The sequence below is a fragment of the Cryptomeria japonica genome, chromosome 11, assembly GCF_030272615.1.
Source record: "Cryptomeria japonica chromosome 11, Sugi_1.0, whole genome shotgun sequence".
NCBI lineage: Eukaryota > Viridiplantae > Streptophyta > Pinopsida > Cupressales > Cupressaceae > Cryptomeria > Cryptomeria japonica.
Window position 1 is genome coordinate 123,276,962 of NC_081415.1, and position 15,919 is coordinate 123,292,880.

Here is a 15,919-nt window from a genome sequence, read left to right on the forward strand (position 1 = left end):
CCTTATTTAGATCTCTGAAGTCAGTACATATGCGGATGCCCCCTTTTGGTTTGCCAACTGGCACAATATTGGAGATCCATTCTGCATAATCAATTGGCCTAATGAAACCAACATCTAGGAGTTTCTTGAGTTCTGTTTTGACTAGCACTGCAATCTGGGGATGCATCTTACGAAGCTTCTGCTTAACAGGTTTGACTCCTTTTGCTACTGTGAGATGATGCATGACTAAATCAGGATCAAGCCCAGGCATGTCTGCATATGACCATGCGAAGTTGATCTGACGCTTCTGGAAGAACTCTATAAACTTAGGCTGTTCCTCTGGAGTGAGAAGAGATGCCAGATGTATGATATGAGGGTTTTCAGGAGTCCCTACATTGTATTCTTTAATCTCCTCAATGAGAATCGTTGATCGTTCCTGTTGTGTACTAGCAGGAAGAATGTCAAACCCTTCATCCTCAGGTGCCTCAGAGAGGTTTTCACCATTGGATACGCTCTTTCTTTTTACTTTTGTCGGATCAAACAGTGCCACAGTGTGGTTTTCACTGGAAGATCCATGTTTTATTGTTATATTTTTGCAGCTGAAGGGTTTGGCATCCGCCCCGAAGTATGCTGCGCTATTAAGTTGAATGGCGAATCCAGCTTTGTGATCCCCGCTTGGTAGATTATCCCTTAATTCCAAAAAGTCAATGATAGCCTCATCGTTTTGGAAGAGGTCAAGACATGGGGGATTTGGTTGGTTCCATTCGATAAGTTCAGGGTGGATAAGGGGCATTACGTCATCGATTAGGTTAAGTGTGGGAGATGTATCAGTGAGGGTTAAGACAGTGTGGTGAAGGTAGTTGATGGTACTTTCCCTGTCAGAATCAGGCGTAGGATGAGACGTAGGGTCTGTGGAAGATGTTTCCAGCTCAGGTACCCAAGTGGTTTTTATCTGTGCCTCTCCGTAAACAGGGATGTCTTTGCGTGGCGGAGGTGGTGATGTGTCTTCCTCATCTGAAGTGTTAAGTTGCACTGAATCAAATTCCCACTCATGTGAGTCAGTCTCTGAATCACTTTCCAGCATCCGATTGCTATACCATACTGGGATGTCTTTGGAGTTGAACACGGCAGGTGTGATTGGTTTATGTATCTTTGTAGTGATCGGTGCTGCAGGAACCGTGATGGGATTTAGAGGATCTGTCACTGGAAGTATTGGTAATGGTGACTCAGTGGCTTTTGCTGGAACTACTGGTGCCATAGATGTCGCTGCGGGTTCGGAGATAGTTGCTGCTGCTATTGGTGTTCTTGATGGGATTACTGGTTCATTTGGTGGGATGATTGGTATTGTAGATGGTTGCGGTGGAGTTGTGAGCCTTGATGGGGCAGTGGGGATAGTGCTTGATGGTGCTTTGATTATGAAAGGTGTCCTCTTTGCAGTAGGCGGGCAAAATGGTTTGCTAGGTTTTCCTTTGAATCTGAGTTTAGGAAGGATCTCTTTTTCAAAGCCTAGGCCTGTATTACCTTTGGGCTTGAATTCTGGCAGCAGCGGTTCATGTCGTCCTTGTTTGCAGTATCCCAAAGCACGCTGACCATCATACCCCATTCTTTGCATAATGAGGAGGCCTTTGCCATATTGTTCCGTAGGAAGTGTAACTCGCTGTATGTCGGTGGTGATGGGATCCTTATAGATCCAGTCCGCTAGGTCCTCATCTTGTGTTTCTTCCTCTTGACTTTTTCCAAGGATGAAAGGCGTTAAGGCACATGCTGGTGTGATTAGTGGTTGTTGGAGCAACTGTTGTGGTTTACCATGTGTTCTAGGAGAAGTGGGCATTTGTCCCACACAAAAGAGCTGACTCAAGTTGTATTCTCCAGGACCTTCCTCTGCTACTTTCATTTTAAGCTTTTCTTGCTTGGGTATAGGGGTGTTTGAACTGGTAAGAGAGGCGGGATTTACATATGATGTGGAGGAAATGGCTTCCCTATTATTAGGAACAGTAATCTCTGGTTGATGGCTGATATTATGGCAAAAAGCAAAGGGATTTGCATCGCCCAAGATTGTGATCTCTGCACCATTATGTGGGAACTTGATACATTGATGGTAGGTAGATGGAACGGCTTGCATGGCATGTATCCAAGGTCTCCCTAATAATAGATTATATGGCAGAGGAAGGTCCAGAACCTGACAAATGATGTGCTTTACCACAGGGCCTACTCGGATTGGTAGTACCACAGCTCCTTTGGATGAACGCTCTGCATCATCATAGGCCTTGATGGTGATCTTCTTGCGAGGATCCACTGATTCTACTGCATAGCCCAATGCTGTGACCAACTGTAGTGTGCAAATGTTTAGGCCTGCTCCATTATCAATCAAGACTCGCTTGATCCTATGTTGGTTGACAAAGCCTTCAATGTGGAGTGAGGCGTTATGAGGTTGCTGGAAGGAAGAGTTATCACTTTCGGAAAAAGTGAGACAAGGTGATGACTTTAGACTTCCAACCATGGCTTGAAATTGGTTCGTGTTCAGGTTTGCAGGGACTGACGCCTCTTGGAGTGCTTGATCCAAGATTGTTTTATGAGAGGGTGACAGACGCAAAAGCTCCAAGATGGATATAAGCGCAGGGGTTTTGTCTAATTGTTCCACAAGATTTTACTGCTTTGGGATGGAGGTGGTGCCTTGTGGAGCTGCCTTGATGGTGACCTTGCCACGACGTGTAACAACATTGCAATTTGAGGTGGGATTTTTGAAGGTGATAGTTGCAATTTGTTCGCTGGCATCATACAGGTGATTGACAGTGTAATTATACGCAGCCTGCGTATAATCAGTGGTATCAGGACCTCGTCTGGAAGTGGAAGGACCCCTTTGATCTTGCGATGGAAGTGGATTCTTGAACATCTGATGATCATTATTGGTTGTTTTTGGGTCATGTCCTTCAATTTCAATTTCTCCTCGGTCAATAAGATCCTGAATGAGATCTTTCAATCGATGACAATTACTTGTCTTATGTCCTCTTCCTTGATGGAACTCACAATGTTCAGTATCTCTCCACCATGCCGGTTTGACTTGAGGCTCATAATTTGATAACTTAGGTAGCGTGATCAAATTCTAAGAAATGAGTTGTCGCATCACTGTTTCAATGGGTTCCCCTAAGGGAGTGTATGTGCGTTTTTGTTTTTGTGGACGAGGTCTTGGTTCATCCTGAGATGTGATGTGACCTTGATTAGGAAGAACATTTGTGTTATTTTGAGGTGGAGGATTTTGTCCTGCAAACCGAACCACAGGTTGTGCATTTTGGACAGTCCGAGCATCCACAACTCCATCGTTAACGATATTCTTATTCTTGTTCCAGAAGTTCGGTTTATCGCTATTGAAGCGCGGGCGAGGACCATCTTTGGGTTCATTAAAGATTTTGATGAGTCCTTTTTTGATGAGTGCCCTTTCACATTTTATACCTTTGGTGATCATATCGTTAAAAGAATCTGTGTCTTTGACATCCAAGTGAAATTCCATTTCTTCGTTTAAGTTGGAAATGAAAATTTCCACTAGTTCTCGTTCAGGTAACTGAAGAGAACGTCTGCTAGACATTTGGCGCCATCGTTGCAGGAATACTGAGAATAATTCACCTGCTTTTTGTTTGGTGTTGCATAGATCAGCCATGGTGATGTCGCGTTCAATATTATAAGAGTAATGAGATAGGAACTTCTGGATGAGTTCCTCAAATGTTCTTATGCCACCTAGTAGTCAGGAAAACCATGATGTGGTTGTTACTCCCAAGCTTTGGGGAAAAAGGCGCATTAAGTATGTGTCTTCATATGCGACTTCGAGACAAGCGGAATGAAATTCTCGGACATGATCGCGGGGATCTCCCTTTCCTCTATATTTTTCAAATTTTGGTGTTTCGAACCCGCGTGGAAAAGGTGGCATATAAAGATTCCTATCAAACGGATAGGGACAGATGTCGTTGAGTGAGAATTGATTGGTCTTAACACCACTATGAAGTTGTTGGGCGAGATTCTCAACTTGTTGCCGCAACATCTCTATTTCATTTGGAGGAGGAGGTGGTGGGTTACCTCGAGGGATGTTATATCTGATGGGATCTCTACGCCTTTCCTCCTCATGGCGACTTTGTCTTTCTGATGCTTGTCTTAATTGGGCGAGATCAAAGTCAGAGGGGAGTTTGGCTCCTTCTTGAGCAAGTCGTAAAAAGTGAGCATCCGCATTGCTCCTTAGTATTTCATCAAATAATCTGTTAAAATGAGGGTTATGCTGAACCCTTTCAATTGTTGAAGGAGTGGGAGTACTTGGGTTTTCATCATTCCCATTTCCTCCAAGTGCTTCTTGAAATTCATTGAGGTTGTCCTCTTCTTCCTCAATTTCCATTTCTCGTTGCCTTGATCGTGATCGGGTTTGAGCCATTTTGTTTACAAGTTTTGTTTGAAGTTGATTGAAGATGATGATGAGTGGTGATGAAATGCAAGATTGATTGGTTGGTGATTTGTGTTGTATGGGGATCTCTAGCACTTTTAAGGTAGATGTAACCGAAATTCCTTCTTTGAATTGCTTGTTTGTTTTGATAAGTTTGGATGTGATAAGGTGTAGAGAAATCTGAGATGTCTTACAGATTTTGACTACCTAGCAATGAGAGGATTCACTCATGAACTAGTTTTAACCTGCGTAGATGTGTCTCTTAGGATGAGCTTATTCTAGATGTAGAAACAATCTAAAAGTGATGTGTTTTGATTTCAAGCAATATCTAAAAAGGGATCTTGGGACAAGAACCTCTGAATGTTTTGAGAGTTTTGGGATGAATTGATGATGAAGTGATGATATATGAGTGGGATGATGGATGAAAATGTTGTCAACTTTCAATAAAAACTTTGTGTCACAAATGGGACAAATTCTTCTTCTTCCCTTTCAGGGGTTGGTGGCACTTCTCGAGCTGTGTTGTAGGTGATACAGATGTTTGGGAAGAAGTTGGGATTAATCTTTCCTCCTTGATTCTTGTGATAACTCAGAGCTCTATATTGCATAAAAGCTCTGCGGTTTAATGATTCAGAATCAAATTCGTTTGTTTTACCTTGAAGGTATAGACGCATGCGATGTAGAAAGACTCTATGTGAGACAAAGATTTGTCTATTGAGATAGAAGAATTTCCTCCTTTTGATTAAAGCTTTTGAGCTTAATGGTCTTCTTTTCAAGGTAATATTCTGATGACACTTCTTCTTTCGCAAGATGTGAAGAATGGTCATAAAAGTTGTGACTCTGTGTTGTTTGCACTTTGTTTTTGGTATTTTTGGTTGTGTTGACAGATGTTGGATGAGTACTTTGTTTTTGAAAGTGATTTTCTGATTTTTCTTTTGACAAGAAAACAAAGCAAGCACACAAACACAAGAATGTTGCCTAAAAAGGCACAAATGAGTATGGGTCTAGATCAACCCAATCCTTGGACTTGTTTTTGACCCTTCCTTTTGATTTATTTTAAGGTATAATTCCAAAGCCTAAAGTCGGCTCAATTTGCTCTAGGTCTGTAAAACGAACACACTTCAAACACTCTTTATCCCTATGGTCAAATGGCCAGTTGTGATAAATTTAGCCCACATCTTGATATTTCTTCGACTTTGGTACTACATACCTTATGAATCCCGCCGTGGCAGGTAAGGATGTGATATACTAAGTCTTGCACGAGCATAACAAATAGATGATCCCTATGATGGGGGAGTCACCACTTTTATCAAGCCACAAGTGACTTTTCAAAAAGCTATGTTTCTACTCAAGGAAATATGTATGGTGAGTATCTTGGGAGCAAAACCTTCTATGCTCTTGCACTAAATTATACCTCAAATATCCTCAATCAATAGAACAGGTGGGCTACTACTTAAAAGTGTTTAGTCATGTTCGATGGCTTTGGACATAAGTTCATTCTGCAGTGACTCACTTAAGAGCCTTGTAACTGGTGGTGGGGCCCATTTGTCCTTTCGGCCAGTTACACTGTAGGAACAGCTATACCCAAGGCTACAGCTTTCGCTCTCACCTGATTTCTATAGCGGCTCGAAGGATTTACCGCTCGAGGTCGTTCCCAAGAGTATCGATCCCTTGGCAGGCCTCTCTTAAAAAGATAAAATTTTGAGCGTTACTAACACTTTTCTCTTGCACCTAGGACCACGAGAGCCAAGGGAGAGGATAGTGTGTGTTAGAAGTAGGACCACTCGACTGACTTTTTGTGCACAAGCGTGCCAAACACGTAAAACACTTGTTCCTTTTAATCTAGCATTTGCAAATGTGATCTAACTATTTGGAGATGTTGCTCCAACAGCCATGGTGTTCTTTTTAACTTCAAAGCAATATGTTTTGTAATCTAGAAGTTGAAAGTCCTGGTCAACTTAATGAAAAACACGATTGCATGAAGGAAAATTTGTTTTTGCCAAAATAAAGACAAGTGGATTGTTCTTTTTACTGCACCAAAAATTTGAAGTGTGGATTGTGATTTTTAAGTCCCAATTGATGCAAGAAATAAAGTTTGTTTGGTTGATTTTAAGCACCAAAACAAAATGTATCCCTAACTAGAAAACAATGAAACTATTTTTTTTGTGTTTTTAAGTTCTTTTTAAGCACTAAATAAAAAAAAATTTGTGATTTTTTTTTTGTTGTGTTGTTATCCTGCACAAAGAAAAGAAACAAGTTAAGAAAATTAATGCTCACAGGGGAGGGCTTCCACAAGCCTAATTTTTGATTTTTCGGTTACAAGTCCATTTGGGCGACACTCTGTCGCAATAGCGCTATTCTGTGTTTTTACAGAAGCGCTGATTAATACAAAAGCGCTAGTCTGCGGAGCAGAAGCGCTAATTTAAATAGTAGCGCTTAAAGAAAAGAAAATCCCGCGAAGACAAAAGCGCTAGAATTGTGTCAATAGCGCTGAAACGGATACAATAGCGCTGGAATGTTGTCAATAGCGCTGAAACGGAGACAATAGCGCTACTTTATGGTCAATAGCGCTAAAAGAAATTTTTCAATAGCACTAAAACGCGTTCAATAGCGCCGAAGCGCGACCTGTGTGGCAATTTCAACAAGAAAAAATGTTAATTTCAAAAATGAAGATCAGAAGGTTGCGTGTTCGATTCACATCGGGTTCACCAAATGATGCCCTCCTAAATGGCACAAGATTAGTCTAAGATCAATCAACACAAAACACACAAAACATTAGTGTTAGTCAATCGAAAACTAATCTAAAAAGGCATACCAAAAGAGAGACTATAAGCATGCAAGCATATTTAACTATCAAAGCAAACATGATGAGGCATCTCCAAATACCTCCTAACATACTCTTAGTTCCTTCTCCCTTGTTCCTCTCCTCTCCAAGTTCCAAAATAGTGTAGCTCTCAGCAGCTTTTTGCACTATGGATGCTTATGGAGGATTGAGATTTATAGAATAGCTCTAAATGTGAAATAAAAAGCTATTTTAATGCTAAAATGATGTGTTTTAACCAAAAGACAATATTTAGTTATGCTATGCTAAATGCTCTCTAAAATGGCTATAGTCTAAATGCTTACAAGTTTTCAGGATCTGGATTATGAAGGAATGGGCTCTATTTATAGAAAAAATGGAGCAATGGATGGCCAGGATTGAAAGGTTTAATCAAGGGTCAAGCTTGAAAGTTGGGGATCCATGTGCACAATTGGCACCAATGAAATGGTGACAAGTGTCAACATAGGATTGGGTTGAAAGAAAGGGGTTGGAGGCATTGAATGCCTGAGAAGACTTCATGGTTATCTAAAGGCTAAGGGTCAAGCCTAAATTAGGATTACCCACTGGATTAGGAGTTAATCCAAGGATAAACCTTTGTGCAAATGATTAAGAGATAATCATGGTCAAAGCATTTAATGACCTGATGAGACCCTTGGGTTGGGTAGAGGTTGAGTCAAAACAAATGTTTTAACCATGTGGGAGAGTTGAATTAACCATTAATGGTTATTGGAGACTTTGGGGATTAAGTGGTTGAAAGTTGGAAGCCTTTAATGGTTTTCAAAGACTTTGGGGTTTTTGGTGGTTGAAGGTTGAAAACCTTCAATGGTTATCCAAGACTTTGGGCCATTTGAGAAGTGACTCCATTTTGCTTAGGAATGTGACAATAATTAGGGGATGGATTAGGCTAATTAGGAAGGGGTTAGAAGAATCTAGAAGGGGATTAGATTTTGCAAGTGGATTTGGTGGGTGAGGGAAAATAGGATTTTATTAAAATAAAAATTCATTTATTTCAATAAATATGTGCAAGTTGCATTTGTAGGAAAATGCAAGTGGGGTGGGGATAATGATTTAAATAAATGTTTTATTTAATTTATTTAAAAGAGGAATAGGGGGATTTGATTAAATAAATAGATTTTATTTATTTAATTAATGGGAATTTGATTTTAATGAATTAATTAAAATAAATTGAATAATTTATTTAATTAATAGAAGAATGTTTGGGGATGAATTAATTAAATATTAATTTAATTAACTGATGGCTAGTGGATTTTTAATCGAATAAATACGAAATATTCATTTAATTAAAATGGACAGATTTATGTGACTACACATACATATATATATATACATATATATGTATATATATATATATACATATATATATATATATATATATATATATATATATAATTCATTCAACAACAAACAACGGGAAGAATTTCATCTCTTATACTGCACCCAAAAATTATTGCTCTGCACAACTACAAATCAGTTCGATTTGGTTTCCTCGTGACCCAATTGTCAGACTCCTCATTTGTTGAAAACATGATAGGTAAAGTTCTCATCAAAGATCCCATACATTGACTCCAACATGGACCTATCATTAGCTGACAACTTGGTGAGTAAAAAAAAAGCATTCCTCGTGGTCCCTCTATCATCTAAAGTCTTATCAGCAAGAGATCCTTATGTCATCATGTATTAAAAAATTCTTGTCGAACTCTTCAATCTTACTGAAAATACTTCTTGTCACCAAGATTATTTGCCGATCACATTGAACACCAAACTTATTGTTATAATAATTCAAGCTCGACCACTAATTAAAAAGTCTTATCAAACTCATATGTGTCATCGAAATGTCCTATGTCACCATGACTCACAAATGATACTCTGACATAGAAGCTCATCGAAATTCACCTTGTCACCAAGACAACAAAAGAGTTTTACCAATATCATTGTCAATGAGAAGAGTAAGCATCAACTAGCAGAGAAAGATGTCTTCCCGAAACTGACTATCACACCAAAATCCAATGTTCAAATGAAGTTTGACTGCAACTACATAGATACATCAAGGTATAGAATGATCGTGATGTTGGTATTTTGGTATGGTTTTGTCATTGATGTCAACACCTACTAAAACACTAGCACTTTGGAGATCCAGTAGCATTCACTGACAAGCAAGTAACTATTGCACAGTTACTGGTATATGGTTCATCGGCAGGATATAATGATCACCGACACTTGAAAAGATATGGAAGACACTTGGTAATATCGAAGACATCATGTGGACATCTTATCTTAATGAATTAATCATTGGTATATCCATATTTGCATATTTTCTTTTACCAGCAAATAGGTCCAGAGTTACCTAGGGTTACACTGGCAGGTTTATCTTTTCCAGATCAGCATGGCACGCTATGGAGATGATTAATTATTGTTGTAAATGCATTAAGTCGACATGTTCAATCGGTTATTGCATTGGATATTATATTGTTTGTAAAATGTTTTTATTGTAATATCTTGTAGAGCCGACCTACTAAAATTGGTCTTAGGTTATGGTATATGTAGTCACACAAATCTATCCAGCTTAATTAAATAAATATTCACTATTTATTTGATTAAAAATACACTAGCCATCAATTAATTAAATTAATATTTAATTAATTCATCTCCAAACATTCTCCTATTAAATAAATAAATAATTTAATTTATTTTAATTAATTCATTAAACCAAATTCTAATCAATTAAATAAATCAAATCTATTTATTTAATTAAATCCCCTTTTCCTGTTTTAAATAAATTAAATAAAACATTTATTTAAGTCATTATCCCCCCCCCCCACTTGCATTTTCCTACAAATGCAACTTGCACACATTTATTGAAATAAATGAATTTTTATTTTAATAAAATCCTATTTTCCCTCACCCACCAAATCCACTTGCAAAATCTAATCCCCTTCTAGATTCTTCTAACCCCTTCCTAATTAGCACAATCCATCCCCTAATTATTGTCACATTCCTAAGCAAAATGGAGTCACTTCTCAAAGACTCCAAAATCTTTGAAAAGCATTTAATGCTTTGTGTGTTCAACAAATTAACCCCCAAAGTCTTACATGACCACTAATGGCTCTTACATGACCATTTATGGCTCTTACATAACCATTTATGGTTATTTCAAACTTGTCCCCCCAGACATTTATTGTTTTGACCATATTTATCCTTTTCACATTTGCACAAGAGTTTATCCATTGGATAAAAGCTTTATTCTTTGAATAAAGAGTTTATTCATTCAACTAACCTTGACTTTAACTCCCAAGGTCATATCAAGCATTTAATGCTTATTCCCTCTCCTCTCAACCTATCTCACATTGACACTTGTCATCCTGGGATTGGGTTGAAAGTCCTCACATGGATTTGAAATCATTCAATCCCGGCCCTTGTTGAGATTACTCAATCTCAACCATCCATTGCTCCATTTTTCCTATAAATAAAGCCCATTTCTTCATAATCCAGATCCTGAAAACTTGTATGCATTTAACCTATAGGCATTTTAGAGAGCATTTAGCATAGCAAACTCATGTATTGTCATTTTGGTTAAAATAAATCATTTTAGCATCAATAGCTTAATATTAGCTTCTTTATTTACATTTAGAGCAATATTTCAATCTCAATCCTCCATAAGCATCCATAGTGCAAAAAGCTGCTGAGAGCTACACTATTTTGAAACTTGGAGAGGAGAGAAACAAGGGAGAAGGAGCTAAGAACATGCTAAGAGGCATTTGGAGATGCCTCATTATCTTTGTTTCATTAGTTAGATATATTAGCATGATTTTAGTGTCTCTTTTGATATGCCTGTTTAGATTAGTTTTTGATTGACTAACACTAACAGTTTCTTGTCTTGTGTGTTATTTATCTTAGACTAACCTTGTCCATTTTGCAGGGCATCATTTGGTGAACCCGACGTGAATCCAAACACCAAAAATATCATTATTTTTAACCACTAACATGTTTGAATGTTTAAAATGTCACACAGGTTGCACTTTGGCACTATTGAACTCGTTCTAGCGCTATCGATACTTATGGTTTTAGCGCTATTGTTCTTACAATAGTGCTATTGTCTCAAGTTCAGTGCTTTTGGAACTATTTTGGCACTTTTGACATTGTTTTGGTGCTATTAACCATGTTTCAACGCTTTTGCCTCTCTGTCTTTCCCTTTCTTTTAGCACGTTTGTGTTAAATAGCGCCTCTGTTCAAACGCAAACTAGCGCTATTGTAATAGAACGTTGTACAAAACACCTTGTAACCGAAAAAGTGAAAATTTTAGGCTTGTGGAAGCCCCCCCTTGGACATAGATTTTACTAACCATTCGTTATTTGTGCAGGTTTAAAACTCACCATTAAAAATCACAAACTTTCTTTTGGTGCTTTAAAACTTAAAACAATTTTCCATGCTTTCTAGTTAGGGTCACTTATCTTTGTTGCATTAAAACTGAACAAAAACAAACATTTGCTTTCATTGCAAGTTAGGACTCATTTTCTTTTGGAGCTTAAAATCAACAATTCCATTTTCTTGCATCAAACAAAAGAATTTACAAGCCACACTTCAAATTTTGATGCAATTAAAACTTACAATCCACTTGTTCCAATTCTTGCAAGTGATTTACTTCATGCAAACGTGTTTTCAATTCAGTTGACTAGGATTTCAAAGTTCCTAGTTTACAAAATATTTTGCCTTTGAAGTTAAAAAGAACACCATGGTTGTTGGAGCAACATCTCCAAATAGTTAGATCATATTGCGATGGCAGATTAAAAAGAACAAGTGTTTTTCGTGCTTGGCACACTTGTGCAAAGAGTTGGTCGAGTGGTCCTACTTCTAACACACACTATCCTCTCCCTTGGCTTTTGTGGTCCTAGGTGCAAGAGAAAAGTGTTAGTAACACTCAAAATTTTATCTTTTTAAGAGATGCCTGCCAAGAGACACATCACTCTTGGGAACGACCTCGCGCGATAAATCCTTTGAGCCGCTATAGAAATCAGGTGAGAGCGAAAGCTGTAGCCTTGGGTATAGTTGTTCCTACAGTGTAACTGGCCGAAAGGACAAATGGGCCCCACCACCAGTTACAAGGCTCTTAAGTGAGTCACTGCAGAATGAACTTATATCCAAAAACATTGAACATGACTAAAGACCTTTAAGTAGTAGCCCACCCATTCTATTGATTGAGGATATTTGCGATATAATTTAGTGCAAGAGCATAGATGGTTTTGCTCCCAAGATACTCACCATACATATTTCCTTGAGTAAAAACATAGCTTTTTGAAAAGTCACTTGTGGCTTGATAAAAGTGGTGACTCCCCCATCATAGGGATCATCTATTTGTTATGCTTACGCAAGACTTAGTATATCACAGCCTTATCTGCCACGACAGGATTCATAAGGTATGTAGTACCAAAGTCAAAGAAATATCAAGATGTGGGCTAAATTTATCACAACTGGCCATTTGACCTTAGGGATAAAAAGTGTTTGAAGTGTGTTCGTTTTAAAGACCAAGTGCAAATTGAGCCGACTTCATGCTTTGGAAATACACCTTAAAATACATCTAAAGGAAGGGTCATATACAAGTCCAAGGATTGGGTTGATCTAGACCCATACTCATTTGTGCCTTTTTAGGCAACATTCTTGTGTTTATGTGCTTGCTTTGTTTTCTTGTCAAGGAAAAATCAAAAAAAAAAATCACTTCCAAAAACAAAGTATTCATCCAACCAAACATTTCTCAAAATAACCAAACACATCAAAAACAAAGTGCAAACAACAAAGAGTCAAATTTTATGACCATTCTTCACATCTTGCGAAAGAAGAAGCATCATCAGAATATCAACTTGAAAAGAAGACCATTAAGCTCAAAGGTTTTGATCAAAAGGAGGAAATTATTCTATATAAATAGACAAATCTTTGTCTCACATAGAGTCTTTCTGCACCACATGCGTCTTTACCTTCAAGGCAAAACAAACGAATTTGATTTAGAATCATTGAACCGTAGAGATTTTATGCAATATAGAGCTCTAAGTTATCACAAAAACCAAGGAGGTAAGATTAATCCCAACTTTTTTCCAAACATCTGTATCACATATAACATAGCTCAAGAAATACCACCAACACTTGAAAGAGAAGAGGTAGAGTTTGTCCCATTTGTGACACAAAGTTTTTATTGAAGTTTCATCCATCATCCTCTTCATCCATCATCACTTTATCATCAATCCATTCCGACTCTCAAAACATTCAGAGGTTCTTATCCGAAGTTCTCTTTTAGATATTGCTTGAATCAAACACATCACATCACTTTTTAGATTGTTTCTACATCTAGGATAAGCTCATCCTAAGAGACACATATACGCAGGTTAAAACTAGTTCATGAGTGAATCCTCTCATTACTAGGTAGTTCAATCTATAACACATCTCAGATTTCTCTACACCTTATCACATCAAATCTTATCAAAACAAACAAGTGATTCAAAGAAGGAATTTTGGTTACATCCACCTTAAAAGTGCTAGAGATCCACGTACAACACAATTCACCAACTATCAATCTTTCATTTCATCAACAACTCATCATAATTTTCATTCAACTTCAACAAAAGTTTGTAAACAAAATGGCTCAAACCTGATCACAGTCAAGGCAACGAGAAATAGAAATGGAAGAAGAAGAAGAGGAAAATCTCAATGAATTTCAAGAAGCACTTGGAGGAAATGCGAATGACAAAAACCCAAGTACTCCTACTCCTGTAACAATAGAAAGGGCCCAGCATAACCCTCTCTTTAACAGACTATTTGACGAAATACTCAGGAGCAATGCGGATGCTCACTTCTTAAAACTCACTCAAGAAGGAGAAAAACTCCCCTTTGACTTTGATCTTGCCTAATTAAGACAAGCATCAGAAAGACAAAGTCGCCATGAAGAGGAAAGAGGTAGAGATCCCATTAGATATAACATTCCTTGAGGTAACCCACCACCTCCTCCTCCAAATGAAATGGAGATGTTGCGGCAACAAGTCAAGAATCTCGCCCAACAACTTCATAGTGGTGTCAAGACCAACCAATTCTCACTCAATGACATCTGTCCCCATCCTTTTTATAGGAATCTTTATATGCCACCCTTTCCATGAGGATTCGAAACACCCAAATTTGAAAAATATAGAGGAAAGGGAGATCCCCATGATCATGTCAGAGAATTTCATTCCGCTTGTCTTGAAGTGGCATATGAAGACACCTACCTAATGCGCCTTTTTCCCCAAAGCTTGGGAGGAACAACCACATCGTGGTTTTCTTGACTATCAGGTGGCATTAGAACATTTGAGGAACTTATCCAGAAATTCCTCGCTCATTACTCTCATAACATTGAACGCGACATCACCATGGCTGATTTGTGCAACACCAAACAAAAACCAGGTGAACTATTCTCAGTATTCCTACAATGATGGCACCAAATGTCTAGCAGGCATTCTCTTCAGTTACCTGAACGAGAACTAGTGGAAATATTAATTTCCAACTTAAACGAAGAAATGGAATTTCACCTGGATGTCAAAGACACTGAATCTTTTAATGATATGATCACCAAGGGTTTGAAATGTGAAAGGGAACTTATCAAGAAAGGACTCATCAAAATCTTTAATGAACCAAAAGATGGTCCTCGCCCGCACTTCAATAGTGATAAACCAAGCTTTTGGAATAAAAAGAAAAATATCGTCAATGATGGGGTTGTGGATGCCCACACTATACAAAATGCACAACCTGTGGTTCCGTTTGCAGGACAAAATCCTCCACCTCAGAATAACAAAAATGTTCCTTCCAATCAAGGTCACATCACATCTCACAATGAACCTAGACCTCGTCAACAAAAACAAAAACGAACATACACTCCCTTAGGGGAACCCATTGAAACAGTATTGTGACAACTCATTTCTCAAAATTTGGTCACTCTACCAAAAACATCAAACCAGGACAGGGGCGTGGGGCGCCCTGGTCCTGCCAGGACAGGGGCACTGGGCGCCCTGGTCCCTCTATCAGATAGCAATTTTCAGCATTTTTGACAGCTTTTCAGGTTGCAAAACAGCAGTTTCAGGGGCAGTTTCCAGAACAAAATCAGGACAGTGGTGCCCACGCCCTTGTCCCGAACATTTTCACTCAGATTTTGACTCCGGGTATGCATTTGCATTCTTGTCTTATTCTTGTGTTTATCGCTTTCCATAGTTTAAGTTCAGTTCTGCAATCTTGTTATTAGTTCATACTTGCACTTTGGGGTTAGGGATTGAACTTGCATCATTTTATCTTTCAATTGCAACAAAGGGAATAGAAATCCTAATAGGTAGCCCGTGGCTCTCTCTTCCATAGAAAGAAGTAGCCAATTGTGTGATACCTCTAGGCTCTTTCGTATTCCACAAGTGTGTGGTTGAAAGTGAGATTAGGGCATGTTTGCTTAGTGTTCATATGACCGCTAAAGTGGGGGTTAAATGTAGTGTCGTAAATTGTACACACTTGCCATGGTGGTACAATTTCACACCTAGTTTAGCACCCGCCTTGACGCATTTTGCATTTTGCATTGCATTTCCCCTTTAGCACTTAATTAATTAAATTAATTAGGTCTAAGGTTCTATTTTATCATCTCCTATATCATAAAAGTGGGCCCTTTTCATTAAAGTGTGCCCCTT